The 26308-nt window shown below is 58.6% G+C and overlaps 1 protein-coding gene across 1 annotated transcript in view; it reads right to left on the bottom strand.

Annotated features, from left to right (window-relative positions):
- LOC140468667 (uncharacterized) overlaps window positions 1-26308 on the bottom strand; it is a 180674-nt gene that overhangs the window by 89928 nt on the left and 64438 nt on the right. The window lies entirely within an intron of this gene.

Here is a 26308-nt window from a genome sequence, read left to right as displayed (position 1 = left end):
ACAGAGACAGGGACTGTACACGGTGACTCCCAGTGTGATACAGAGACAGGGACTGTACACGGTGTCTCCCAGTGTGATACAGAGACCGGCACTGTACACGGTGACTCCCAGTGTGATACAGAGACAGGGACTGTACACGGTGACTCCCAGTGTGATACAGAGACTGGGTCTGTACACAGTGACTCCCAGTGTGATACAGAGACTGGGTCTGTGCACGGTGACTCCCAGTGTGATACAGAGACAGGAACTGTACACGGTGACTCCCAGTGTGATACAGAGACAGGGACTGTACACGGTGACTCCCAGTGTGATACAGAGACAGGGACTGTACACAGTGACTCCCAGTGTGATACAGAGACAGGGACTTTTCACGGTGACTCCCAGTGTGATACAGAGACAGGAACTGTACACGGTGACTCCCAGTGTGATACAGAGACAGGGACTGTACACGGTGACTCCCAGTGTGATACAGAGACAGGGACTGTACACGGTGACTCCCAGTGTGATACAGAGACAGGGACTGTACACAGTGACTCCCAGTGTGATACAGAGACCGGAACTGTACACGGTGACTCCCAGTGTGATACAGAGACAGGGACTGTACACAGTGACTCCCAGTGTGATACAGAGACAGGAACAGTACACAGTGACTCCCAGTGTGATACAGAGACAGGAACTGTACACAGTGACTCCCAGTGTGATACAGAGACAGGAACTGTACACAGTGACTCCCAGTGTGATACAGAGACAGGAACTGTACACGGTGACTCCCAGTGTGATACAGAGACCGGAACTGTACACGGTGACTCCCAGTGTGATACAGAGACAGGAACTGTACACGGTGACTCCCAGTGTGATACAGAGACCGGAACTGTACACGGTGACTCCCAGTGTGATACAGAGACAGGAACTGTACACTGTGACTCCCAGTGTGATACAGAGACAGGAACTGTACACGGTGACTCCCAGTGTGATACAGAGACAGGAACTGTACACGGTGACTCCCAGTGTGATACAGAGACAGGGACTGTACACGGTGACTCCCAGTGTGATACAGAGACAGGGACTGTACACGGTGACTCCCAGTGTGATACAGAGACAGGAACTGTACACGGTGACTCCCAGTGTGATACAGAGACAGGAACTGTACACGGTGACTCCCAGTGTGATACAGAGACAGGGACTGTACACGGTGACTCCCAGTGTGATACAGAGACAGGGACTGTACACAGTGACTCCCAGTGTGATACAGAGACAGGGACTGTACACAGTGACTCCCAGTGTGATACAGAGACAGGGACTGTACACGGTGACTCCCAGTATGATACAGAGACAGGGACTGTACACGGTGACTCCCAGTGTGATACAGAGACAGGGACTGTACACGGTGACTCCCAGTGTGATACAGAGACCGAGACTGTACACGGTGACTCCCAGTGTGATACAGAGACAGGAACTGTACACGGTGACTCCCAGTGTGATACAGAGACAGGAACTGTACACGGTGACTCCCAGTGTGATACAGGGACAGGGACTGTACACGGTGACTCCCAGTGTGATACAGAGACAGGAACTGTACACGGTGACTCCCAGTGTGATACAGAGACAGGGACTGTACACGGTGACTCCCAGTGTGATACAGAGACAGGGACTGTACACAGTGACTCCCAGTGTGATACAGAGACAGGAACTGTACACGGTGACTCCCAGTGTGATACAGAGACAGGAACTGTACACGGTGACTCCCAGTGTGATACAGAGACCGAGACTGTACACGGTGACTCCCAGTGTGATACAGAGACAGGAACTGTACACGGTGACTCCCAGTGTGATACAGAGACAGGGACTGTACACAGTGACTCCCAGTGTGATACAGAGACCGAGACTGTACACGGTGACTCCCAGTGTGATACAGAGACAGGGACTGTACACGGTGACTCCCAGTGTGATACAGAGACAGGAACTGTACACGGTGACTCCCAGTGTGATACAGAGACAGGGACTGTACACAGTGACTCCCAGTGTGATACAGAGACAGGGACTGTACACGGTGACTCCCAGTGTGATACAGAGACAGGGACTGTACACGGTGACTCCCAGTGTGATACAGAGACAGGGACTGTACACGGTGACTCCCAGTGTGATACAGAGACCGAGACTGTACACGGTGACTCCCAGTGTGATACAGAGACAGGAACTGTACACAGTGACTCACAGTGTGATACAGAGACAGGGACTGTACACAGTGACTCCCAGTGTGATACAGAGACAGGAACTGTACACGGTGACTCCCAGTGTGACACAGAGACCGAGACTGTACACGGTGACTCCCAGTGTGATACAGAGACAGGGACTGTACACGGTGACTCCCAGTGTGATACAGAGACAGGAACTGTACACGGTGACTCCCAGTGTGATACAGAGACAGGGACTGTACACAGTGACTCCCAGTATGATACAGAGACAGGGACTGTACACGGTGACTCCCAGTGTGATACAGAGACCGGGACTGTACACAGTGACTCCCAGTGTGATACAGAGACAGGGACTGTACACGGTGACTCCCAGTGTGATACAGAGACCGAGACTGTACACGGTGACTCCCAGTGTGATACAGAGACAGGAACTGTACACAGTGACTCCCAGTGTGATACAGAGACAGGGACTGTACACAGTGACTCCCAGTGTGATACAGAGACAGGGACTGTACATAGTGACTCCCAGTGTGATACAGAGACAGGAACTGTACACAGTGACTCCCAGTGTGATACAGAGACAGGGACTGTACACGGTTACTCCCAGTGTGATACAGAGACAGGAACTGTACACGGTGACTCCCAGTGTGATACAGAGACCGGAACTGTACACGGTGACTCCCAGTGTGACACAGAGACAGGAACTGTACACGGTGACTCCCAGTGTGATACAGAGACCGGAACTGTACACAGAGACTCCCAGTGTGATACAGAGACAGGGACTGTACACGGTGACTCCCAGTGTGATACAGAGACAGGAACTGTACACGGTGACTCCCAGTGTGATACAGAGACAGGGACTGTACACGGTGACTCCCAGTGTGATACAGAGACAGGGACTGTACACGGTGACTCCCAGTGTGATACAGAGACAGGAACTGTACACGGTGACTCCCAGTGTGATACTGAGACAGGAACTGTACACGGTGACTCCCAGTGTGATACAGAGACAGGGACTGTACACGGTGACTCCCAGTGCGATACAGAGACCGAGACTGTACACGGTGACTCCCAGTGTGATACAGAGACAGGAACTGTACACAGTGACTCCCAGTATGATACAGAGACAGGGACTGTACACAGTGACTCCCAGTGTGATACAGAGACAGGAAATGTACACAGTGACTCCCAGGGTGATACAGAGACCGGGACTGTACACAGTGACTCCCAGTGTGATACAGAGACAGGAACTGTACACGGTGACTCCCAGTGTGATACAGAGACAGGAACTGTACACGGTGACTCCCAGTGTGATACAGAGACAGGGACTGTACACGGTGACTCCCAGTGTGATACAGAGACAGGGACTGTACACGGTGACTCCCAGTGTGATACAGAGACAGGGACTGTACACGGGGACTCCCAGTGTGATACAGAGACAGGGACTGTACACGGTGACTCCCAGTGTGATACAGAGACAGGGACTGTACACGGTGACTCCCAGTGTGATACAGAGACAGGAACTGTACACGGTGACTCCCAGTGTGATACAGAGACAGGGACTGTACACGGTGACTCCCAGTGTGATACAGAGACAGGAACTGTACACAGTGACTCCCAGTGTGATACAGAGACAGGGACTGTACACGGTGACTCCCAGTGTGATGCAGAGACCGGAACTGTACACGGTGACTCCCAGTGTGATACAGAGACAGGAACTGTACACGGTGACTCCCAGTGTGATACAGAGACAGGAACTGTACACGGTGATTCCCAGTGTGATACAGAGACAGGGACTGTACACGGTGACTCCCAGTGTGATACAGAGACAGGGACTGTACACAGTGACTCCCAGTGTGATACAGAGACAGGGACTGTACACGGTGACTCCCAGTGTGATACAGAGATTGGAACTGTAAACTGTGACTCCCAGTGTGATACAGAGACAGGAACTGTACACGGTGACTCCCAGTGTGATACAGAGACAGGAACTGTACACGGTGACTCCCAGTGTGATACAGAGACAGGAACTGTACACAGTGACTCACAGTGTGATACAGAGACAGGAACTGTACACAGTGACTCACAGGGGATGTGATTGGTGATTGGGGTCAGGGGATGTGATTGGGGATTGGGGTCAGGGGGTGTGATTGGGGATTTGGGTTCAGTGGGTGCGATTGGGGATTGTGGCAGGGTGTGTGATTGGGGATTGGGGGATCAGGGGGTTTGATATGGGATCGGGGGTAGGGGGTGTGATTAGGGATTGGGGTCAGGGGGTGTGATTGGGGATTGGGGATCAGGGGGTGTGGGGTGTGATTAGGGATTGGGGGTCAGGGGGTGTGATTGGGGATTGGAGGTCAGAGGGTGTGATTGGGGATTGGAGGTCAAGGGGTGTGATTGGGGTTTGGGGGTAAGGGGGTCTGATTGGGGTTTGGGGGTCCGAGGGTGTTATTGGGGATTGGAGGTCAGGGGGTGTGATTGGGGATTGGGGTCAGGGGGTGTGATTGGGGATTGGAGGTCAGGGGGGTGTGATTGGGGATTGGAGTCAGGGGGTGTGATTGTGGATTGGGGGTTAGGGGGTGTGATTGGGGATTGGGGTCAGGGGGTGTGATTGGGGATTGGAGGTCAGGGGGTGTGATTGGGGATTGGGGTCAGGGGGTGTGATTGGGGATTGGAGGTCAGGGGGTGTGATTGGGGATTGGGGTCAGGGGGTGTGATTGGGGATTGGGGTCAGGGGGTGTGATTGGGGATTGGAGGTCAGGGGGTGTGATTGGGGATTGGGGTCAGGGGGTGTGATTGGGGATTGGAGGTCAGGGGGTGTGATTGGGGATTGGGGTCAGGGGGTGTGATTGGGGATTGGAGGTCAGGGGGTGTGATTGGGGATTGGGGTCAGGGGGTGTGATTGGGGAATGGAGGTCAGGGGGTGTGATTGGGGATTGGGGTCAGGGGGTGTGATTGGGGATTGGGGTCAGGGGTGTGATTGGGGATTGGGAGTCAGAGGTTGTGATTGGGGATTGGAGGTCAGGGGGTGTGATTGGGGATTAGGAGTCAGAGGTTGTGATTGGGGATTGGAGGTCAGGGGGTGTGATTGGGGTTTGGGGGTAAGGGGGTCTCATTGGAGTTTGGGGGTAAGTGGGTGTGATTGGGGATTGGGGGTCCGAGGGTGTTATTGGGGATTGGAGGTCAGGGGGTGTGATTGGGGTTTGGGGGTTAGAGGGTGTGATTGGGGATTGGGGGTTAGAGGGTGTGGTTGGGGATTGGGGGTCAGAGGGTGTGATTGGGGATTGGGGGTTAGAGGGTGTGGTTGGGGATTGGGGGTCAGAGGGTGTGATTGGGGATTGGGGGTCAGGGGGTGTGATTGGGGTTTGGGGGTTAGAGGGTGTGGTTGGGGATTGGGGGTCAGAGGGTGTGATTGGGGATTGGGGGTTAGAGGGTGTGGTTGGGGATTGGGGGTCAGAGGGTGTGATTGGGGATTGGGGTCAGGGGGTGTGATTGGGTGTCAGAGGGTGTGATTGGTGATTGAGGATCAGGGGTTGTGATTGGGGATTGGGGGTAAGGGGGTCAGATTGGGGTTTGGGGGTCCGAGTGTGTTATTGGGGATTGGAGGTCAGGGGTGTGATTGGGGATTGGGGGTCAGAGGGTGTGATTGGGGATTGGAGGTCAGGGGGTGTGATTGGGGTTAGGGGGTAAGGGGGTCTGATTGTGGTTTGGGGGTAAGTGGTGTGATTGGGGATTAGGGGTCCAAGGGTGTTATTGGGGATTGGAGGTCAGGGGGTGTGATTGGGGATTGGGGGTTAGAGGGTGTGATTGGGGATTGGGGGTCAGAGGGTGTGATTGGGGATTGGGGGTCAGAGGGTGTGATTGGGGATTGGGGTCAGGGGGTGTGATTGGGTGTCAGAGGGTGTGATTGGGGATTGGGGGTCAGGGGGTGTGATTGTGGATTGGGGATTAGGGGATGTGATTGGGGATTGGGGGTCCGAGGGTGTTATTGGGGATTGGGGTCAGGGGGTGTGATTGTGGATTGGGGGTTAGGGGGATGATTGGGGATTGAGGATCAGGGGTTGTGATTGATGATTGGGAGTCAGAGGTTGTGATTGGGGATTGGAGGTCAGGGGTGTGATTGGGGATTGGGGGTAAGGGGGTGTGATTGGGGATTGGGGGTCCGAGGGCGTTATTGGGATTGGAGGTCAGGGGGTGTGATTGGGGATTGGGGGTTAGAGGGTGTGGTTGGGGATTGGGGGTCAGAGGGTGTGATTGGGGATTGGGGATCAGGGGGTGTGATTGGGTGTCAGAGGGTGTGATTGGGGATTGGAGGTCAGGGGTGTGATTGGGGATTGGGGGTCAGAGGGTGTGATTGGGGATTGGGGGGTCAGAGGGTGTGGTTGGGGATTGGGGGTCAGAGGGTGTGATTGGGGATTGGGGTCAGGGGGTGTGATTGGGTGTCAGAGGGTGTGTTTGGGGATTGGAGGTCAGGGGTGTGATTGGGGATTGGGGGTCAGAGGGTGTGATTGGGGATTGGACGTCAGGGGGTGTGATTGGGGATTGGGGTCGGGGGTATGATTGGGGATTGGGGACAGAGGGTGTGATTGGGGATTGGGGATCAGGGGGTGTGATTGGGGATTGGGGTCGGGAGTGTGATTGGGGATTGGGGTCAGGGGGTGTGATTGGGGTTTGGGGTCAGGGGTGTGATTGGGGATTGGGGTCGGGGGTGTGATTGGGGATTGGGGTCAGGGGATGTAATTTGGGATTGGGGTCAGGGGGTGTGATTGGGGGTCAGGGGATGTGATGGGGATTGGGGGTCAGGGGGTGTGATTGGGATTTGGAGGTCGGGGTGTGTGATTGGGGATTGGGGTGCGGGGTGTGATTGGGGATTGGGTTAATGGGGTGTGCTTGGGGATTGGGGCTGGGGCTGTGATTGGGGATTGGGGTGCGGGGTGTGATTGGGGATTGGGGCTGTGATTGGGGATTGGGGTCAGGGGGTGTGATTGGGGATTGGGGGTCCAGCGGTGTGATTGGGGATTGGGGTACAGTGGGTGCAATTGGGGATTGGGTTCAGGGGATGTGATTGGGGATTGTGGCAGGGGGTGTGATTGGGGATTCGGGATCGGGGGTCTGATATGGGATCGGGGGTCAAGAGGTGTGATTGGAGATTGGGGATCAGGGGGTGTGATTGGGGATTGGGGGTCAAGGGGTGTGATTGGGGATTGGAGGTCAGGGAGTGTGATTGTGGATTGGGGATCAGGGGGTGTGATTAGGGGATTGGGGATCAGGGGGTGTGATTAGGGGATTGGGGTCAGAGGGGTGTGATTGGGGATTGGGGATCAGGGGGTGTGATTGGGGATTGGGGTCAGGGGGTGTGATTGGGGATTGGGGGTCAGGGGGTGTGATTGGGGATTGGGGTCAGGGGGTGTGATTGGGGATTGGGGTCAGGGGTGTGATTGGGGATTGGGGGTCAGGGGGTGTGATTGTGGATTGGGGATCAGGGAGTGTGATTGGGGATTGGGGATCAGGGGGTGTGATTGGGGATTGGGGTCGGGGGTGTGATTGGGGATTGGGGTCGGGAGTGTGATTGGGGATTGGGGATCGGGGGTGTGATTAGGGGATTGGGGTCAGGGGTGTGTGATTGGGGATTGGGGATCGGGGGTGTGATTAGGGGATTGGGGTCAGGGGTGTGTTATTGGGGATTGGGGATCAGGGGTGTGATTGGGGATTGGGGGTTGGGGTGTGATTGGGGATTGGGGTCAGGGGGTGTGATTGGGGTTTGAGGGTAAGGGGGTGTGATTGGGGATTGGGGTCAGGGGGTGTGATTGGGGATTGGGGTCAGGGGTGTGATTCGGGATTGGGGTCAGGGGGGTGTGATTGGGGTTTGGGGTCGGGGGGTGTGATTGGGGATTGGGGTCAGGGGGTGTGATTGGGGATTGGGGTCAGGGGTGTGATTGGGGATTGGGGTCAGGGGGTGTGATTGGGGATTGGGGGTCAGGGGGTGTGATTGGGGATTGGGGTCAGGGGTGTGATTGGGGATTGGGGTCAGGGGGTATGATTGGGGTTGGGGTCAGGGGGTGTGATTGGGGATTGGGGTCAGGGGGTGTGATTAGGGGATTGGGGTCAGGGGGTGTGATTGGGGATTGGGGATCGGGGGTGTGATTGGGGATTGGGGATCGGGGGTGTGATTAGGGGATTGGGGTCAGGGGTGTGTGATTGGGGATTGGGGATCAGGGGTGTGATTGGGGTCAGTGGTGTGATTGGGGATTGGGGTCAGGGGGTGTGATTGCGGTTTGAGGGTAAGGGGGTATGATTGGGGATTGGGGTCAGGGGGTGTGATTGGGGATTGGGGTCAGGGGGTGTGATTGGGGATTGGGGGTCAGGGCTGTGATTCGGGATTGGGGTCAGGGGGTGTGATTGGGGATTGGGGTCAGTGGGTGTGATTGGGGATCGGGGTCAGGGGGTGTGATTGGGGATTGGGGTCAGGGGGTGTGATTGGAGATTGGGGGTCAAGGGGTGTGATTGGGGACTGGAGGTCAGGGGGTGTGATTGTGGATTGGGGATCAGGGGGTGTGATTAGGGGATTGGGGTCAGGGGGGTGTGATTGGGGGATTGGGGTCAGGGGGGTGTGATTGGGGATTGGGGATCACGGGGTGTGACTGGGGATTGGGGTCAGGGGGGTGTGATTGGGGATTGGGGATCAGGGGGTGTGATTGGGGATTGGGGTCAGGGGATGTGATTGGGGATTGGGTGTCAAGGGGTGTGATTGGGGTTTGGGGTCAGGGGTGTGATTGGGGATTGGGGTCGGGGGGTGTGATTAGGGGATTGGGGTCGAGGGTGTGATTCGGGATTGGGGTCAGGGGGTGTGATTGGGGATTGGGGTCAGTGGGTGTGATTGGGGATTGGGGTCGGGGTTGTGATTGGGGATTGGGGTCAGGGGGTGTGATTGGGGATTGGGGTCAGGGGATGTGATTGGGGATTGGGGTCAGGGGTGTGATTGGGGATTGGGGTCAGGGGGTGTGATTGTGGATTGGGGTCAGGGGGTGTGATTGGGGATTGGGGTCAGGGGTGTGATTGGGGATTGAGGTCAGGGGGTGTGATTGGGGATTGGGGGTCAGGTGTTGTGATTGGGGATTGGGGTCAGGGGTGTGATTGGGGATTGGGGTCAGGGGGTATGATTGGGGATTGGGGTCAGGGGGTGTGATTGGGGATTGGGGTCAGGGGCGTGTGATTAGGGGATTGGGGTCAGGGGGGTGTGATTAGGGGATTGGGGTCAGGGGTGTGTGATTGGGGATTGGGGATCAGGGGTGTGATTGGGGTCAGTGGTGTGATTGGGGATTGGGGTCAGGGGGTGTGATTGGGGTTTGAGGGTAAGGGGGTATGATTGGGGATTGGGGTCAGGGGGTGTGATTGGGGATTGGGGTCAGGGGGTGTGATTGGGGATTGGGGTCAGGGGGTGTGATTGGGGATTGGGGTCAGGTGGTGTGATTGGGGATTGGGGGTCAGGGCTGTGATTCGGGATTGGGGTCAGGGGGTCTGATTGGGGATTGGGGGTCGGGGTGTGATTGGGGATTGGGGACAGGGGGTGTGATTGGGGATTGGGGTCAGGGGGTGTGATTGGGGATTGGGGTCAGGGGGTCTGATTGGGGATTGGGGGTCGGGGTGTGATTGGGGATCGGGGTCAGGGGGTGTGATTGGGAATGGGTCAGGGGTGTGATTGAGGATTGGGGAAAGGGGTGTGATTGGGGATTGGGGTCAGGGGGTATGATTGGGGATTGGGGTCAGGGGGTGTGATTGGAGATTGGGGGTCGGGGTGTGATTGGGGAATGGGGTCAGGGATGTGATTGGGGATTGGGGTCAGGGGTGTGATTGGGGATTGGGGTCAGGGGGTGTGATTGGGGATTGGGGTCAGGGGTGTGATTGGGGATTGGGGTCAGGGGTGTGATTGGGGATTGGGGTGCGGGGTGTGATTGGGGATTGGGGATCGGGGGTGTGACTGGGGATTGGGGACAGGGGGTGTGATTGGGGATTGGGGTTCGGGGTGTGATTGGGGATTGGGGTCAGGGGTGTGATTGGGGATTGGGGTTCGGGGTGTGATTGGGGATTGGGGGTCGGGGTGTGATTGGGGATTGGGGGTTGGGGTGTGATTGGGGATTGGGTATCGGGGGTGTGACTGGGGATTGGGGACAGGGGGTGTGATTGGGGATTGGGGTTCGGGGTGTGATTGGGGATTGGGGTCAGGGGTGTGATTGGGGATTGGGGTTCGGGGTGTGATTGGGGATTGGGGGTCGGGGTGTGATTGGGGATTGGGGGTTGGGGTGTGATTGGGGATTGGGGTCAGGGGGTGTGATTGGGGATTGGGGGTCGGGGTGTGATTGGGGATTGGGGTCAGGGGTGTGATTGGGGATTGGGGGTCAGGGGATGTGATTGGGGATTGGGGGTCAGGGGTGGGATTGGGGATTGGGGGTCAGGGGGTGAGATTGGGGATTGGGGTCAGGGGTGTGATTGGGGATTGGGGTCAGGGGTGTGATTGGGGATTGGGGTCAGGGGGTATGATTGGGGATTGGGGTCAGGGGGTGTGATTGGGGATTGGGGTGCGGGGTGTGATTGGGGATTGGGGATCGGGGGTGTGATTGGGGATTGGGGACAGGGGGTGTGATTGGGGATTGGGGTCAGGGGTGTGATTGGGGATTGGGGTCAGGGGTGTGATTGGGGATTGGGGTCAGGGGGTATGATTGGGGATTGGGGTCAGGGGGTATGATTGGGGATTGGGGTCAGGGAGTGTGATTGGGGATTGGGGTCGGGGGTGTGATTGGGGTTTGAGGGTCAGGGGGTGTGATTGGGGATTGGGAGTCATTGGGTGTGATTGGGGATCGGGGTCAGGGTGTGTGATTGGGGATTGGGGTCAGGGGGTGTGATTGGGGATTGGGGGTCAGGGGTGTGATTGGGGATTGGGGTGCGGGGTGTGATTGGGGATTGGGGATCGGGGGTGTGATTGGGGATTGGGGATCGGGGGTGTGATTGGGGATTGGGGACAGGGGGTGTGATTGAGGATTGGGGTTCGGGGTGTGATTGGAGATTGGGGGTCGGGGTGTGATTGGGGATTGGGGGTTGGAGTGTGATTGGGGATTGGGGTCAGGGGGTGTGATTGGGGATTGGGGGTCGGGGTGTGATTGGGGATTGGGGTCAGGGGTGTGATTGGGGATTGGGGTCAGGGGTGTGATTGGGGATTGGGGTCAGGGGGTATGATTGGGGATTGGGGTCAGGGGTGTGATTGGGGGATTGGGGTCAGGGGGCTGTGATTGGGGATTGGGGATCACGGGGTGTGATTGGGGATTGGGGTCAGGGGGGTGTGATTGGGGATTGGGGATCAGGGGGTGTGATTGGGGATTGGGGTCAGGGGGTGTGATTGGGGATTGGGGTCAGGGGGTGTGATTGGGGATTGGGGGTCGGGGTGTGTTTGGGGATTGGGGTCAGGGGATGTGATTGGGGATTGGGTGTCAAGGGGTGTGATTGGGGTTTGGGGTCAGGGGTGTGATTGGGGATTGGGGTCGGGGGTGTGATTTGGGATTGGGGATCGGGGGTGTGATTAGGGGATTGGGGTCAGGGGGTGTGATTGGGGTTTGAGGGTAAGGGGGTGTAATTGGGGATTGGGGTCAGGGGGTGTGATTCGGGATTGGGGTCAGGGGGTGTGATTGGGGATTAGGGTCAGTGGGTGTGATTGGGGATTGGGGTCGGGGGTGTGATTGGGCATTGGGGTCAGGGGGTGTGATTGGGGATTGGGGTCGGGGGTGTGATTGGGGATTGGGGTCAGGGGGTGTGATTGGGAATTGGGGTCAGGGGATGTGATTGGGGATTGGGGTCAGGGGTGTGATTGGGGATTGGGGTCAGGGGGGTGTGATTGGGGATTGGGGTCGGGGTGTGTGATTGGGGATTGGGGTCAGGGAGTGTGATTGGGGATTGGGGTCAGGGGGTGTGATTGGCGATTGGGGTCAGGGGTGTGATTGGGGATTGAGGTCAGGGGGTGTGATTGGGGATTGGGGGTCAGGGGGTGTGATTGGGGATTGGGGTCAGGGGTGTGATTGGGGATTGGGGTCAGGGGGTATGATTGGGGATTGGGGTCAGGGGGTGTGATTGGGGATTGGGGTCAGGGGGGTGTGATTAGGGGATTGGGGTCAGGGGGTGTGATTGGGGATTGGGGTCAGGGGGTGTGATTGGGGATTGGGGATCGGGGGTGTGATTAGGGGATTGGGGTAAGGGGTGTGTGATTGGGGATTGGGGATTAGGGGTGTGATTGGGGTCAGTGGTGTGATTGGGGATTGGGGTCAGGGGGTGTGATTGGGGTTTGAGGGTAAGGGGGTATGATTGGGGATTGGGGTCAGGGGGTGTGATTGGGGATTGGGGTCAGGGGGTGTGATTGGGGATTGGGGTCAGGGGGTGTGATTGGGGATTGGGGGGCAGGGCTGTGATTCGGGATTGGGTTCAGGGGGTCTGATTGGGGATTGGGGGTCGGGGTGTGATTGGGGATTGGGGACAGGGGGTGTGATTGGGGATTGGGGTCAGGGGGTGTGATCGGGGATTGGGGTCAGGGGGTCTGATTGGGGATTGGGGGTCGGGGTGTGATTGGGGAGCGGGGTCAGGGGGTGTGATTTGGAATGGGTCAGGGGGTGTGATTGGGGATTGGGGAAAGGGGTGTGATTGGGGATTGGGGTCAGGGGGTATGATTGGGGATTGGGGTCAGGGGGTGTGATTGGGGATTGGGGGTCGGGGTGTGATTGGGGAATGGGGTCAGGGATGTGATTGGGGATTGGGGGTCAAGGGGTGTGATTGGGGATTGGGGGTCAGGGGTGGGATTGGGGATTGGGGGTCAGGGGGTGAGATTGGGGATTGGGGTCAGGGGTGTGATTGGGGATTGGGGTCAGGGGTGTGATTGGGGATTGGGGTCAGGGGGTATGATTGGGGATTGGGGTCAGGGGGTGTGATTGGGGATTGGGGTGCGGGGTGTGATTGGGGATTGGGGATCGGGGGTGTGATTGGGGATTGGGGACAGGGGGTGTGATTGGGGATTGGGGTCAGGGGTGTGATTGGGGATTGGGGTCAGGGGTGTGATTGGGGATTGGGGTCAGGGGGTATGATTGGGGATTGGGGTCAGGGGGTATGATTGGGGATTGGGGTCAGGGAGTGTGATTGGGGATTGGGGTCGGGGGTGTGATTGGGGTTTGAGGGTCAGGGGGTGTGATTGGGGATTGGGAGTCATTGGGTGTGATTGGGGATCGGGGTCAGGGTGTGTGATTGGGGATTGGGGTCAGGGGGTGTGATTGGGGATTGGGGGTCAGGGGTGTGATTGGGGATTGGGGTGCGGGGTGTGATTGGGGATTGGGGATCGGGGGTGTGATTGGGGATTGGGGATCGGGGGTGTGATTGGGGATTGGGGACAGGGGGTGTGATTGAGGATTGGGGTTCGGGGTGTGATTGGAGATTGGGGGTCGGGGTGTGATTGGGGATTGGGGGTTGGGGTGTGATTGGGGATTGGGGTCAGGGGGTGTGATTGGGGATTGGGGGTCGGGGTGTGATTGGGGATTGGGGTCAGGGGTGTGATTGGGGATTGGGGTCAGGGGTGTGATTGGGGATTGGGGTCAGGGGGTATGATTGGGGATTGGGGTCAGGGGTGTGATTGGGGGATTGGGGTCAGGGGGCTGTGATTGGGGATTGGGGATCACGGGGTGTGATTGGGGATTGGGGTCAGGGGGGTGTGATTGGGGATTGGGGATCAGGGGGTGTGATTGGGGATTGGGGTCAGGGGGTGTGATTGGGGATTGGGGTCAGGGGGTGTGATTGGGGATTGGGGGTCGGGGTGTGTTTGGGGATTGGGGTCAGGGGATGTGATTGGGGATTGGGTGTCAAGGGGTGTGATTGGGGTTTGGGGTCAGGGGTGTGATTGGGGATTGGGGTCGGGGGTGTGATTTGGGATTGGGGATCGGGGGTGTGATTAGGGGATTGGGGTCAGGGGGTGTGATTGGGGTTTGAGGGTAAGGGGGTGTAATTGGGGATTGGGGTCAGGGGGTGTGATTCGGGATTGGGGTCGGGGGTGTGATTGGGGATTAGGGTCAGTGGGTGTGATTGGGGATTGGGGTCGGGGGTGTGATTGGGCATTGGGGTCAGGGGGTGTGATTGGGGATTGGGGTCGGGGGTGTGATTGGGGATTGGGGTCAGGGGGTGTGATTGGGAATTGGGGTCAGGGGATGTGATTGGGGATTGGGGTCAGGGGTGTGATTGGGGATTGGGGTCAGGGGGGTGTGATTGGGGATTGGGGTCGGGGTGTGTGATTGGGGATTGGGGTCAGGGAGTGTGATTGGGGATTGGGGTCAGGGGGTGTGATTGGCGATTGGGGTCAGGGGTGTGATTGGGGATTGAGGTCAGGGGGTGTGATTGGGGATTGGGGGTCAGGGGGTGTGATTGGGGATTGGGGTCAGGGGTGTGATTGGGGATTGGGGTCAGGGGGTATGATTGGGGATTGGGGTCAGGGGGTGTGATTGGGGATTGGGGTCAGGGGGGTGTGATTAGGGGATTGGGGTCAGGGGGTGTGATTGGGGATTGGGGTCAGGGGGTGTGATTGGGGATTGGGGATCGGGGGTGTGATTAGGGGATTGGGGTAAGGGGTGTGTGATTGGGGATTGGGGATTAGGGGTGTGATTGGGGTCAGTGGTGTGATTGGGGATTGGGGTCAGGGGGTGTGATTGGGGTTTGAGGGTAAGGGGGTATGATTGGGGATTGGGGTCAGGGGGTGTGATTGGGGATTGGGGTCAGGGGGTGTGATTGGGGATTGGGGGGCAGGGCTGTGATTCGGGATTGGGTTCAGGGGGTCTGATTGGGGATTGGGGGTCGGGGTGTGATTGGGGATTGGGGACAGGGGGTGTGATTGGGGATTGGGGTCAGGGGGTGTGATCGGGGATTGGGGTCAGGGGGTCTGATTGGGGATTGGGGGTCGGGGTGTGATTGGGGAGCGGGGTCAGGGGGTGTGATTTGGAATGGGTCAGGGGTGTGATTGGGGATTGGGGAAAGGGGTGTGATTGGGGATTGGGGTCAGGGGGTATGATTGGGGATTGGGGTCAGGGGGTGTGATTGGGGATTGGGGGTCGGGGTGTGATTGGGGAATGGGGTCAGGGATGTGATTGGGGATTGGGGGTCAAGGGGTGTGATTGGGGACTGGAGGTCAGGGGGTGTGATTGTGGATTGGGGATCAGGGGGTGTGATTAGGGGATTGGGGTCAGGGGGTGTGATTGGGGGATTGGGGTCAGGGGGGTGTGATTGGGGATTGGGGATCACGGGGTGTGATTGGGGATTGGGGTCAGGGGGGTGTGATTGGGGATTGGGGTCGGGGGTGTGATTGGGGATTGGGGTCGGGAGTGTGATTGGGGATTGGGGATCGGGGGTGTGATTAGGGGATTGGGGTCAGGGGTGTGTGATTGGGGATTGGGGATCAGGGGTGTGATTGGGGTTAGTGGTGTGATTGGGGATTGGGGTCAGGGGGTGTGATTGGCGTTTGAGGGTAAGGGGGTGTGATTGGGGATTGGGGTCAGGGGGTGTGATTGGGGATTGGGGTCAGGGGTGTGATTCGGGATTGGGGTCAGGGGGGTGTGATTGGGGATTGGGGTCGGGGGGTGTGATTGGGGATTGGGGTCAGGGGGTGTGATTGGGGATTGGGGTCAGGGGTGTGATTGGGGATTGGGGTCAGGGGGTGTGATTGGGGATTGGGGGTCAGGGGGTGTGATTGGGGATTGGGGTCAGGGGTGTGATTGGGGATTGGGGTCAGGGGGTATGATTGGGGTTGGGGTCAGGGAGTGTGATTGGGGATTGGGGTCGGGGGTGTGATTGGGGTTTGAGGGTCAGGGGGTGTGATTGGGGATTGGGAGTCATTGGGTGTGATTGGGGATCGGGGTCAGGGTGTGTGATTGGGGATTGGGGTCAGGGGGTGTGATTGGGGATTGGGGGTCAGGGGTGTGATTGGGGATTGGGGTGCGGGGTGTGATTGGGGATTGGGGATCGGGGGTGTGATTGGGGATTGGGGATCGGGGGTGTGATTGGGGATTGGGGACAGGGGGTGTGATTGAGGATTGGGGTTCGGGGTGTGATTGGAGATTGGGGGTCGGGGTGTGATTGGGGATTGGGGGTTGGGGTGTGATTGGGGATTGGGGTCAGGGGGTGTGATTGGGGATTGGGGGTCGGGGTGTGATTGGGGATTGGGGTCAGGGGTGTGATTGGGGATTGGGGTCAGGGGTGTGATTGGGGATTGGGGTCAGGGGGTATGATTGGGGATTGGGGTCAGGGGTGTGATTGGGGGATTGGGGTCAGGGGGCTGTGATTGGGGATTGGGGATCACGGGGTGTGATTGGGGATTGGGGTCAGGGGGGTGTGATTGGGGATTGGGGATCAGGGGGTGTGATTGGGGATTGGGGTCAGGGGGTGTGATTGGGGATTGGGGTCAGGGGGTGTGATTGGGGATTGGGGGTCGGGGTGTGTTTGGGGATTGGGGTCAGGGGATGTGATTGGGGATTGGGTGTCAAGGGGTGTGATTGGGGTTTGGGGTCAGGGGTGTGATTGGGGATTGGGGTCGGGGGTGTGATTTGGGATTGGGGATCGGGGGTGTGATTAGGGGATTGGGGTCAGGGGGTGTGATTGGGGTTTGAGGGTAAGGGGGTGTAATTGGGGATTGGGGTCAGGGGGTGTGATTCGGGATTGGGGTCAGGGGGTGTGATTGGGGATTAGGGTCAGTGGGTGTGATTGGGGATTGGGGTCGGGGGTGTGATTGGGCATTGGGGTCAGGGGGTGTGATTGGGGATTGGGGTCGGGGGTGTGATTGGGGATTGGGGTCAGGGGGTGTGATTGGGAATTGGGGTCAGGGGATGTGATTGGGGATTGGGGTCAGGGGTGTGATTGGGGATTGGGGTCAGGGGGGTGTGATTGGGGATTGGGGTCGGGGGATGTGATTGGGGATTGGGGTCAGGGGTGTGATTGGGGATTGGGGTCAGGGGGTGTGATTGGCGATTGGGGTCAGGGGTGTGATTGGGGATTGAGGTCAGGGGGTGTGATTGGGGATTGGGGGTCAGGGGGTGTGATTGGGGATTGGGGTCAGGGGTGTGATTGGGGATTGGGGTCAGGGGGTATGATTGGGGATTGGGGTCAGGGGGTGTGATTGGGGATTGGGGTCAGGGGGGTGTGATTAGGGGATTGGGGTCAGGGGGTGTGATTGGGGATTGGGGTCAGGGGGTGTGATTGGGGATTGGGGATCGGGGGTGTGATTAGGGGATTGGGGTAAGGGGTGTGTGATTGGGGATTGGGGATTAGGGGTGTGATTGGGGTCAGTGGTGTGATTGGGGATTGGGGTCAGGGGGTGTGATTGGGGTTTGAGGGTAAGGGGGTATGATTGGGGATTGGGGTCAGGGGGTGTGATTGGGGATTGGGGTCAGGGGGTGTGATTGGGGATTGGGGGGCAGGGCTGTGATTCGGGATTGGGTTCAGGGGGTCTGATTGGGGATTGGGGGTCGGGGTGTGATTGGGGATTGGGGACAGGGGGTGTGATTGGGGATTGGGGTCAGGGGGTGTGATCGGGGATTGGGGTCAGGGGGTCTGATTGGGGATTGGGGGTCGGGGTGTGATTGGGGAGCGGGGTCAGGGGGTGTGATTTGGAATGGGTCAGGGGTGTGATTGGGGATTGGGGAAAGGGGTGTGATTGGGGATTGGGGTCAGGGGGTATGATTGGGGATTGGGGTCAGGGGGTGTGATTGGGGATTGGGGGTCGGGGTGTGATTGGGGAATGGGGTCAGGGATGTGATTGGGGATTGGGGGTCAAGGGGTGTGATTGGGGACTGGAGGTCAGGGGGTGTGATTGTGGATTGGGGATCAGGGGGTGTGATTAGGGGATTGGGGTCAGGGGGTGTGATTGGGGGATTGGGGTCAGGGGCGTGTGATTGGGGATTGGGGATCACGGGGTGTGATTGGGGATTGGGGTCAGGGGGGTGTGATTGGGGATTGGGGTCGGGGGTGTGATTGGGGATTGGGGTCGGGAGTGTGATTGGGGATTGGGGATCGGGGGTGTGATTAGGGGATTGGGGTCAGGGGTGTGTGATTGGGGATTGGGGATCGGGGGTGTGATTAGGGGATTGGGGTCAGGGGTGTGTGATTGGGGATTGGGGATCAGGGGTGTGATTGGGGTTAGTGGTGTGATTGGGGATTGGGGTCAGGGGGTGTGATTGGGGTTTGAGGGTAAGGGGGTGTGATTGGGGATTGGGGTCAGGGGGTGTGATTGGGGATTGGGGTCAGGGGTGTGATTCGGGATTGGGGTCAGGGGGGTGTGATTGGGGATTGGGGTCGGGGGGTGTGATTGGGGATTGGGGTCAGGGGGTGTGATTGGGGATTGGGGTCAGGGGTGTGATTGGGGATTGGGGTCAGGGGGTGTGATTGGGGATTGGGGGTCAGGGGGTGTGATTGGGGATTGGGGTCAGGGGTGTGATTGGGGATTGGGGTCAGGGGGTATGATTGGGGTTGGGGTCAGGGGGTGTGATTGGGGATTGGGGTCAGGGGGTGTGATTAGGGGATTGGGGTCAGGGGGTGTGATTGGGGATTGGGGATCGGGGGTGTGATTGGGGATTGGGGATCGGGGGTGTGATTAGGGGATTGGGGTCAGGGGTGTGTGATTGGGGATTGGGGATCAGGGGTGTGATTGGGGTCAGTGGTGTGATTGGGGATTGGGGTCAGGGGGTGTGATTGCGGTTTGAGGGTAAGGGGGTATGATTGGGGATTGGGGTCAGGGGGTGTGATTGGGGATTGGGGTCAGGGGGTGTGATTGGGGATTGGGGGTCAGGGCTGTGATTCGGGATTGGGGTCAGGGGGTGTGATTGGGGATTGGGGTCAGTGGGTGTGATTGGGGATCGGGGTCAGGGGGTGTGATTGGGGATTGGGGTCAGGGGGTGTGATTGGAGATTGGGGGTCAAGGGGTGTGATTGGGGACTGGAGGTCAGGGGGTGTGATTGTGGATTGGGGATCAGGGGGTGTGATACGGGGATTGGGGTCAGGGGGGTGTGATTGGGGATTGGGGATCACGGGGTGTGATTGGGGATTGGGGTCAGGGGGGTGTGATTGGGGATTGGGGATCAGGGGGTGTGATTGGGGATTGGGGTCAGGGGATGTGATTGGGGATTGGGTGTCAAGGGGTGTGATTGGGGTTTGGGGTCAGGGGTGTGGTTGGGGATTGGGGTCGGGGGGTGTGATTAGGGGATTGGGGTCGAGGGTGTGATTCGGGATTGGGGTCAGGGGGTGTGATTGGGGATTGGGGTCAGTGGGTGTGATTGGGGATTGGGGTCGGGGTTGTGATTGGGGATTGGGGTCAGGGGGTGTGATTGGGGATTGGGGTCAGGGGATGTGATTGGGGATTGGGGTCAGGGGTGTGATTGGGGATTGGGGTCAGGGGGTGTGATTGTGGATTGGGGTCAGGGGGTGTGATTGGGGATTGGGGTCAGGGGTGTGATTGGGGATTGAGGTCAGGGGGTGTGATTGGGGATTGGGGGTCAGGGGGTGTGATTGGGGATTGGGGTCAGGGGTGTGATTGGGGATTGGGGTCAGGGGGTATGATTGGGGATTGGGGTCAGGGGGTGTGATTGGGGATTGGGGTCAGGGGCGTGTGATTAGGGGATTGGGGTCAGGGGGGTGTGATTAGGGGATTGGGGTCAGGGGTGTGTGATTGGGGATTGGGGATCAGGGGTGTGATTGGGGTCAGTGGTGTGATTGGGGATTGGGGTCAGGGGGTGTGATTGGGGTTTGAGGGTAAGGGGGTATGATTGGGGATTGGGGTCAGGGGGTGTGATTGGGGATTGGGGTCAGGGGGTGTGATTGGGGATTGGGGGTCAGGGCTGTGATTCGGGATTGGGGTCAGGGGGTGTGATTGGGGATTGGGGTCAGTGGGTGTGATTGGGGATCGGGGTCAGGGGGTGTGATTGGGGATTGGGGTCAGGGGGTGTGATTGGAGATTGGGGGTCAAGGGGTGTGATTGGGGACTGGAGGTCAGGGGGTGTGATTGTGGATTGGGGATCAGGGGGTGTGATTAGGGGATTGGGGTCAGGGGGGTGTGATTGGGGGATTGGGGTCAGGGGGGTGTGATTGGGGATTGGGGATCACGGGGTGTGATTGGGGATTGGGGTCAGGGGGGTGTGATTGGGGATTGGGGATCAGGGGGTGTGATTGGGGATTGGGGTCAGGGGATGTGATTGGGGATTGGGTGTCAAGGGGTGTGATTGGGGTTTGGGGTCAGGGGTGTGATTGGGGATTGGGGTCGGGGGGTGTGATTAGGGGATTGGGGTCGAGGGTGTGATTCGGGATTGGGGTCAGGGGGTGTGATTGGGGATTGGGGTCAGTGGGTGTGATTGGGGATTGGGGTCGGGGGTGTGATTGGGGATTGGGGTCAGGGGGTGTGATTGGGGATTGGGGTCAGGGGATGTGATTGGGGATTGGGGTCAGGGGTGTGATTGGGGATTGGGGTCAGGGGGTGTGATTGTGGATTGGGGTCAGGGGGTGTGATTGGGGATTGGGGTCAGGGGTGTGATTGGGGATTGGGGTCAGGGGTGTGATTGGGGATTGGGGGTCAGGTGTTGTGATTGGGGATTGGGGTCAGGGGTGTGATTGGGGATTGGGGTCAGGGGGTATGATTGGGGATTGGGGTCAGGGGGTGTGATTGGGGATTGGGGTCAGGGGCGTGTGATTAGGGGATTGGGGTCAGGGGGGTGTGATTAGGGGATTGGGGTCAGGGGTGTGTGATTGGGGATTGGGGATCAGGGGTGTGATTGGGGTCAGTGGTGTGATTGGGGATTGGGGTCAGGGGGTGTGATTGGGGTTTGAGGGTAAGGGGGTATGATTGGGGATTGGAGTCAGGGGGTGTGATTGGGGATTGGGGTCAGGGGGTGTGATTGGGGATTGGGGTCAGGTGGTGTGATTGGGGATTGGGGGTCAGGGCTGTGATTCGGGATTGGGGTCAGGGGGTCTGATTGGGGATTGGGGGTCGGGGTGTGATTGGGGATTGGGGACAGGGGGTGTGATTGGGGATTGGGGTCAGGGGGTGTGATTGGGGATTGGGGTCAGGGGGTCTGATTGGGGATTGGGGGTCGGGGTGTGATTGGGGATCGGGGTCAGGGGGTGTGATTGGGAATGGGTCAGGGGTGTGATTGGGGATTGGGGAAAGGGGTGTGATTGGGGATTGGGGTCAGGGGGTATGATTGGGGATTGGGGTCAGGGGGTGTGATTGGAGATTGGGGGTCGGGGTGTGATTGGGGAATGGGGTCAGGGATGTGATTGGGGATTGGGGTCAGGGGTGTGATTGGGGATTGGGGTTCGGGGTGTGATTGGGGATTGGGGTCAGGGGTGTGATTGGGGATTGGGGTCAGGGGTGTCATTGGGGATTGGGGTCAGGGGGTATGATTGGGGAATGGGGTCAGGTGGTGTGATTGGGGATTGGGGGTCGGGGGTGTGATTGGGGATTGGGGGTCGGGGTGTGATTGGGGATTGGGGTCAGGGGGTGTGATTGGGGATTGGGGGTCAGGGGGTGTGATTGGGGATTGGGGGTCGGGGTGTGATTGGGGATTGGGGTCAGGGGGTGAGATTGGGGATTGGGGATTGGGGGTCGTGGGTGTGATTGGGGATTGGGGTCAGGGGTGTGATTGGGGATTGGGGACCGGGGGTGTGATTGAGGATTGGGGTTCGGGGTGTGATTGGGGATTGGGTTCAGGGGGTGTGATTGGGGATTGGGGGTCGGGGGGTGTGATTGGGGATTGGGGTCAGGGGTGTGATTGGGGATTGGGGTCAGGGGTATGATTGGGGATTGGGGTCAGGGGGTGTGATTGGGGATTGGGGTCAGGGGGGTGTGATTAGGGGATTGGGGTCAGGGGGTGTGATTAGGGGATTGGGGTCAGGGGTGTGATTGGGGATTGAGGACAGGGGGTGTGATTGGGGATTGGGGATCGGGGGTGTGATTGGGGATTGGGGTCAGGGGGTGTGATTGGGGATTGGGGTCAGGGGGTGTGATTGGGGTTTGAGGGTAAGGGGGTATGATTGGGGATTGGGGTCAGGGGGTGTGATTGGGGATTGGGGTCAGGGGGTGTGATTGGGCATTGGGGTCAGGGGGTGTGATTGGGGATTGGGGTCAGGTGGTGTGATTGGGGATTGGGGGTCAGGGCTGTGATTCGGGATTGGGGTCAGGGGGTCTGATTGGGGATTGGGGTCAGTGGGTGTGATTGGGGATCGGGGTCAGGGGGTGTGATTGGGGATTGGGGTCAGGGGGTGTGATTGGGAATGGGGTCAGGGGTATGATTGGGGATTGGGGAAAGGGGTGTGATTGGGGATTGGGGTCAGGGGGTATGATTGGGGATTGGGTTCAGGGGGTGTGATTGGGGATTGGGGGTTGGGGTGTGATTGGGGATTGGGGTCAGGGATGTGATTGGGCATTGGGGTCAGGGGGTGTGATTGGGGATTGGGGTCAGGGGTGTGATTGGGGATTGGGGTCAGGGGTGTGATTGGGGATTGGTGTCAGGGGGTATGATTGGGGATTGGGGTCAGGGGGTATGATTGGGGATTGGGGTCAGGGGGTATGATTGGGGATTGGGGTCAGGGGGTGTGATTGGGGTTTGAGGGTCAGGGGGTGTGATTGGGGATTGGGGGTCAGTGGGTGTGATTGGGGATTGGGGTCAGGGGGTGTGATTGGGGATTGGGGTCAGGGGTGTGATTGAGGATTCGGGTTCGGGGTGTGATTGGGGATTGGGGTCAGCGGGGTGTGATTGGGGATTGGGGTTAGGGGTGTGATTGGGGATTGGGGGTTGGGGTGTGATTGGGGATTGGGGGTCAGGGGGTGTGATTGGGGATTGGGGATCAGGGGTGTGATTGGGGATTGGGGTCAGGGGGTGTGATTGGGGATTGGGGGTCGGGGTGTGATTGGGGATTGGGGGTTGGGGTGTGATTGGGGATTGGGGTCAGGGGGTGTGATTGGGGATTGGGAGTCGGGGTGTGATTGGGGATTGGGGTCAGGGGTGTGATTGGGGATTGGGGTTCAGGGGGTGTGATTGGGGATTGGGGGTCAGGGGTGTGATTGGGGATTGGGGGTCAGGGGGTGTGATTGGGGATTGGGGTCAGGGGTGTGATTGGGGATTGGGGTCAGGGGTGTCATTGGGGATTGGGGTCAGGGGGTATGATTGGGGAATGGGGTCAGGTGGTGTGATTGGGGATTGGGGGTCGGGGGTGTGATTGGGGATTGGGGTCAGGGGTGTGATTGGGGATTGGGGTCAGGGGGTGTGATTGGGGATTGGGGTCGGGGTGTGATTGGGGATTGGGGTCAGGGGGTATGATTGGGGATTGGGGTCAGGGGGTGTGATTGGGGATTGGGGATTGGGGGTCGTGGGTGTGATTGGGGATTGGGGTCAGGGGGTATGATTGGGGATTGGGGGTCAGGGGGTGTGATTGGGGATTGGGGGTCGGGGTGTGATTGGGGATTGGGGTCAGGGGGTGTGATTGGGGATTGGGGGTCAGGGGGTGTGATTGGGGATTGGGGGTCGGGGTGTGATTGGGGATTGGGGTCAGGGGGTATGATTGGGGATTGGGGGTTGGGGTGTGATTGGGGATTGGGGTCAGGGGGTGTGATTGGGGATTGGGGTCAGGGGTGTGATTGGGGATTGGGGTCAGGGATGTGATTGGGGATTGGGGTCAGGGGGTGTGATTGGGGATTGGGGTCAGGGGGGGTGATTGGGGATTGGGGTCAGGGGTGTGATTGGGGATTGGGGTCAGGGGTGTGATTGGGGATTGGTGTCAGGGGGTATGATTGGGGATTGGGGTCAGGGGGTATGATTGGGGATTGGGGGTCGGGGTGTGTTTGGGGATTGGGGTCAGGGGATGTGATTGGGGATTGGGTGTCAAGGGGTGTGATTGGGGTTTGGGGTCAGGGATGTGATTGGGGATTGGGGTCGGGGGTGTGATTTAGGATTGGGGATCGGGGGTGTGATTAGGGGATTGGGGTCAGGGGGTGTGATTGGGGTTTGAGGGTAAGGGGGTGTAATTGGGGATTGGGGTCAGGGGGTGTGATTGGGGATTGGGGGTCAGTGGGTGTGATTGGGGATTGGGGTCAGGGGGTGTGATTGGGGATTGGGGTCAGGGGGTATGATTGGGGATTGGGGTCAGGGGGGTGTGATTAGGGGATTGGGGTCGAGGGTGTGATTGGGGATTGGGGTCGGTGGTTGTGATTGGGGATTGGGGGTTGGGGTGTGATTGGGGATTGGGGATCAGGGGGTGTGATTGGGGATCGGGGTCAGGGGGTGTGATTGGGGATTGGGGTCAGGGGGTGTGATTGGGGATTGGGGGTCAAGGGGTGTGATTGGGGATTGGGGTCAGGGGGTGTGATTGGGGATTGGGGACAGGGGGTGTGATTGAGGATTGGGGTCAGGGGGGTGTGATTGGGGATTGGGTGTCAAGGGGTGTGATTGAGGATTGGGGTCAGGGGTGTGATTGGGGATTGGGGTCAGGGGGGTGTGATTAGGGGATTGGGGTCGAGGGTGTGATTGGGGATTGGGGTCGGGGGTGTGATTTGGGATTGGGGATCGGGAGTGTGATGAGGGGATTGGGGTCAGGGGGTGTGATTGGGATTTGAGGGTAAGGGGGTGTGATTGGGGATTGGGGTCAGGGGGTGTGATTCGGGATTGGGGTCAGGGGGTGTGATTGGGGATTGGGGTCAGTGGGTGTGATTGGGGATTGGGGTCGGGGGTGTGATTGGGGATTGGGGTCAGGGGGGTGTGATTGGGGATTGGGGTCGGGCGGTGTGATTGGGGTTTGGGGTCAGGGGGTGTGATTGGGGATTGGGGTCAGGGGGTGTGATTGGGGATTGGGGTCAGGGGTGTGATTGGGGATTGAGGTCAGGGGGTGTGATTGGGGATTGGGGGTCAGGGGGTGTGATTGGGGATTGGGGTCAGGGGTGTGATTGGGGATTGGGGTCAGGGGTATGATTGGGGATTGGGGTCAGGGGGTGTGATTGGGGATTGGGGTCAGGGGGGTGTGATTAGGGGATTGGGGTCAGGGGGGTGTGATTGGGGATTGGGGATCGGGGGTGTGATTGGGGATTGTGGATCGGGGGTGTGATTGGGGATTGGGGTCAGGGGGTGTGATTAGGGGATTGGGGTCAGGGGTGTGATTGGGGATTGAGGTCAGGGGGTGTGATTGGGGATTGGGGATCGGGGGTGTGATTGGGGATTGGGGTCAGGGGGTGTGATTGGGGATTGGGGTCAGGGGGTGTGATTGGGGTTTGAGGGTAAGGGGGTATGATTGGGGATTGGGGTCAGGGGGTGTGATTGGGGATTGGGGTCAGGGGGTGTGATTGGGGATTGGGGTCAGGGGGTGTGATTGGGGATTGGGGTCAGGTGGTGTGATTGGGGATTGGGGGTCAGGGCTGTGATTCGGGATTGGGGTCAGGGGGTCTGATTGGGGATTGGGGTCAGTGGGTGTGATTGGGGATCGGGGTCAGGGGGTGTGATTGGGGATTGGGGTCAGGGGGTGTGATTTGGGAATGGGGTCAGGGGTATGATTGGGGATTGGGGAAAGGGGTGTGATTGGGGATTGGGGTCAGGGGGTATGATTGGGGATTGGGTTCAGGGGGTGTGATTGGGGATTGGGGGTCGGGGTGTGATTGGGGATTGGGGTCAGGGGTGTGATTGGGGATTGGGGTCAGGGGTGTGATTGGGGATTGGTGTCAGGGGGTATGATTGGGGATTGGGGTCAGGGGGTATGATTGGGGATTGGGGTCAGGGGGTATGATTGGGGATTGGGGTCAGGGGGTGTGATTGGGGTTTGAGGGTCAGGGGGTGTGATTGGGGATTGGGGGTCAGTGGGTGTGATTGGGGATTAGGGTTCGGGGTGTGATTGGGGATTGGGGTCAGGGGTGTGATTGAGGATTCGGGTTCGGGGTGTGATTGGGGATTGGGGTCAGCGGGGTGTGATTGGGGATTGGGGTTAGGGGTGTGATTGGGGATTGGGGGTTGGGGTGTGATTGGGGATTGGGGGTCAGGGGGTGTGATTGGGGATTGGGGATCAGGGGTGTGATTGGGGATTGGGGTCAG

The sequence above is a fragment of the Chiloscyllium punctatum genome, chromosome 47, assembly GCF_047496795.1.
Source record: "Chiloscyllium punctatum isolate Juve2018m chromosome 47, sChiPun1.3, whole genome shotgun sequence".
In the NCBI taxonomy this organism is placed as follows: Eukaryota; Metazoa; Chordata; class Chondrichthyes; order Orectolobiformes; family Hemiscylliidae; genus Chiloscyllium; species Chiloscyllium punctatum.
This window is presented reverse-complemented; position numbering and strand designations above follow the sequence as displayed.